At 46.4% G+C, this 3976-nt stretch overlaps 1 long non-coding RNA gene across 2 annotated transcripts in view; it reads left to right on the top strand.

The window, feature by feature from the left end:
• Positions 1-3976, top strand: part of LOC109306544 — a 90720-nt gene that overhangs the window by 61430 nt on the left and 25314 nt on the right. The gene's annotated exons all lie outside the window — the stretch shown is intronic.

The following is a 3976-nucleotide window of genomic DNA, read 5'->3' as shown; positions in this document are numbered from 1 at the left end:
TTGATATTTGTATCTAGCTGGAGTTCCATCACAGCCTTTTTAGCCGTAGGAGGTCCGCTAGGTCCCTGGAGAGCCAGGAGGGCTGCTGTGCCTTCTTGCTGCCTTTCCTCCGTGTTGGAATAGATATTGGAAAAAAAAGTTACAGCACTCTAACCAGCTTCATGCACACAACAATCTCTGCCCAGCTGGTATATCAAATGAGATGTCACTCACAGTAGACTATGAAGATGCTGAAGATATGATCAGTATGTGCTTTGCTAGGCTCCTCAAGCTTGGCTTCCCTGATTGGGGTTTGCCTACTCCTGGGACAGGACTGGATTATTAAGGTATGGGAACAAAAGGCAAATGACTAAGGCTCTGACTCCAAGAGTTACATAATGGTGTCAGAATCTCGGCTTTCATTCCAGACAAAAGTCTCTATTCCTTATAGCTGTGAAATAAAACTTAAACCAAATGCAAGTTTGCAGCAATGTGATCCTAAGAAGCAGGCAGCCTCTGCCTTTGTCATCGCAATGTGATCCTAAGAAGCAGGCAGCTTCTGCCTTTGTCATCACTGGTTGACTATAGACCTGATGACCTGACCTCACTTACTCACACTTCAGTTACTCTTTACCTGTACTGCAGTGGTGCACTGTAGCTAAGCCTGAAGCCTGCAGCACATAGAAAATTCCAGTAAGTACAGAAATCTGCAGCACATCTCTGTAATATATACTACTGTATGCCCATCAAACCCATCCTTTCTGCACTACCTACAGAATTTCAAATTCCATTCATCAAAGTCTCAATCCTTATTTTCAAGAAGCTCCATGGCCTAGGCCCAGCACATCTCAAAGACCACCTAATGTGCCAGAACAAATTCTGTGGTCAACAACTTCACTTCTCTGGCAAAAAGGAACTCTTTAAAACAAGGGGAAAGTTTCTGTAGGCGGGAGACAGAACTTTCCCAGGGGTCAGTCCAAGATCACAGAACCAATTCCACAGGAACTAAGGACAAACCTTACCACATTTCATTCCAAGAATGAGGCACATCGATTTGACTTTGCCTCCCTATCTCAAATACATGACATGTATATTTTCAAAAATGACAGCCAAACAAATCAAAAACAAAATTCAGCTGCACGGGCTTCTTCCCTTAGGGAGATATTAAGAGAACAAAAAACATGTGGCAGATACTAATCATGTCACTTAATGAACTACCAGTAGGTACCCAGATATTAAAGTGATGAATATAGTATAATAACCTGAATGCAAAAATAGGGCTGGGAAGGACCTCAGGAGGTAACCTAATCTAGCTCTCTGCTCAAGGCAGTTATTGCTGTCTGAACTCTCAGACAAATGTTTAGCTAAACTTATCTTAAAAACTACCCAAGATGAATATTCCACAGCCTCTGAAGGTTATCTGTTCCAGTAATTAACCACCCTTATAGTTAGAAAGTTCTTCCAAATATCTAACCTAATTTTCTCTTGTTCCAATTTCAACCCATTACTTCTTGTCTTTTGCCCCTGGACACAAAACAGCTGACCTTATAATAATGTCAGGGGTTTTCAACCTTTTTTGGTCAGTGTACCCCCCAGCAGCTGGTCAAGAAGCTGGTCTGCCGAGGCGGGAGTGGGGCTTGAGGAAGCAGCATGCCACCTCGGCGCAAAGTACTGGGTGACGGTGGCAGCAGTCCTGCCCCCTACACCCGCACTTCCCAAGTACCCCCACTTCTCCGCACCACTATCGTGTACCCTCTGGGGCCTTCCCAAGTACCCCCAGGAGCACACGTACCCCTGGTTGACAACTCCTGTATTTGAAGACTGTTATCAACTCTGCCCCAGTCTTCACCTTTCTAAGCTAAATGATTGGAATTCTTCAATCTAGCCTTCCCTTATATGTAATGTTTTCTATATATCTAATCATTTTTGTTTCTCTTCTCTGAACTCTCTCCAACTTGTCCACATCTTTCTTGAAGTGCGGTGCCTAAAAATGGATACAATGCTCCAGGTGCCGGTCACCCCCCATTTTAGATTTTTGGAATAGACTAGACTAGACTAGTCAGAGAAGAAGCTGCTTGGCCTCGCATTCATTGCCATAGTAGTTCAAGCCTTCATTAATGTAAGGGGATCAGAATAAGGACTTGGATCTATAGGACTGAGATCCCTTTGGTAAAGCTCAGGCTTCCCAGGCTCTGTTCCTACCTGTGGTCAGACTGAGGAAAAACAGTGAGGATACAAGGGTATTTTCCCACATCCCACTCCCTTCTCTGGTGTAACCCATCCTTTCTGAAAACCCATCAAAGAAGTTTCTATCACTTCTTTGGTGATACCCAGACAGAATGTCAGTTATGGCAGGTTGTGCCAATCTTCATAATATCATTTCTTCTTTTCTTATGTCCTGTGACCAGCAGTTACATAGTCAGTGGCTTTGATATTTAAATTATTGTGACTGCATTTCTTGACTTAACATAGAGATAAACTGAAGTAGTGGAGACATCATGATATAGTTCATTGGCTTTTATTCCTGCAGTTAAGTAATAATGAGAATATATCTCTTTAAATGTATGCTTCAATAATAACTTTCGGGCTAAAATGTAGTGAATACAGCAATGAATTATTGTACTGACACTTAGTCTCAAAGATTAGAGGTTGTATTATAAAGATTCAAAACAATGCCAGAAAGAATGATAAAGTTCAGAGTGTTTTCCTGTTAAGTTTCAAGTGGAAGCTTTTTGCCTTCATATCAAAAAATCTAGAAAATTCAATTATATTTGTTTAGAGCCATGATCCTGAAAAAAATATGAGCAAATTATGAGTAAAGTATAGGAGCATTAAAGTCAACAGAACTATTCATAAGGCATTAAAAATTAACCCTGTGCGCAAATTTTTGCAGGGAAGAAGACCATGTGTATTCAGAGTGGAAGCTAAACATGGGATTTTTTAAGTCTGCTGTTGCTACAAATCTCAGTGAAACTTCTCCCAAAGTTTCCACTGCGAATGCCAGTAATTCACAAAAACAAGGCAAATTCATCTCATTATGTTGAGTGTCAGATGCCCATCATAGTCTCATGTTGTTTTTGGGCCATAGTTAGAAAAAAAAATGTCCATGGCAAAAAAAAAAAACCCCAACGGGTATCTGAAACGCTATCAGTGGGAAGGAGAGCAGGTAGACAGGACCGATCTTCTTTCACTGCTCTCATTGATCCTTTCGGGGGGACATCCTGTTTTTACATGCCCCCAGGGAGGACTAAAATGTTTCTCAGCTGAAGTTTTCACAGCGTCGCCTCAGTTCACAGGCAGTTTTTTCCAAGTTTGACTTTCACTATCTTTTTTTTTTTTTTTTTTTTATAGCAAACCCGTCTCCCTCTTGCCGCAGAAAAGACTGCTTTTGTTTCAGGTTTGAACCCTCCCGACACCTCCGCTCCAGCCGGCAGCTTTTCAGGTGCCGGGTTCTCCGGGAAATGCGCTCCGAGGCCATTTTAGGGGGCGCCGGGGGCGGGAAGGAGATGCCCTGATGAAACCCCGCGCTGGCGGCGCGCCGCCGCCTCAGGTGTCCGCGAGGCGGGAAGGGCAAGGTCGCGCCGGGACAGACCCCGCACCCGTCCCTGCCTCGCGCCTCCGATGCGGGCGCTTCGCGGGACTCGGGTTTTTGAAAGTCACCGGGAGCCGAGCTGCCAACTGCCCCGCTCCCCGCGCCACCCGCACCTCGGGCGGGCCCCGCCGTCCTGACAGCTCAGCTTAGCCCAGCCCGGGCCGGGCGCTGCGGGGGGCGGGCCCAGCCGCCACCCGCTCAGTCTCCCCGTCTGTGAAATGGGGCGAGAGGCTCTCGCCGCGTTGCCAAAAGGAGGCGGGGGGAGGGGCTGCGCCAGTGGCCAAGTGCCAAAGTCAGAGCTCCCCTCGCCCGCCTGGGACCCCCTCCGCTCCCCTCCTCGGGCGGCTCCTGGGGCTCCACGTGCAGTCGGGATCGGGCCCGCGGGCGAGGCGCTGCGGGGGGGGC

The sequence above is a fragment of the Crocodylus porosus genome, unplaced genomic scaffold (assembly GCF_001723895.1).
Source record: "Crocodylus porosus isolate Cpor-Errol unplaced genomic scaffold, CroPor_comp1, whole genome shotgun sequence".
NCBI lineage: Eukaryota > Metazoa > Chordata > Crocodylia > Crocodylidae > Crocodylus > Crocodylus porosus.
This window is presented reverse-complemented; position numbering and strand designations above follow the sequence as displayed.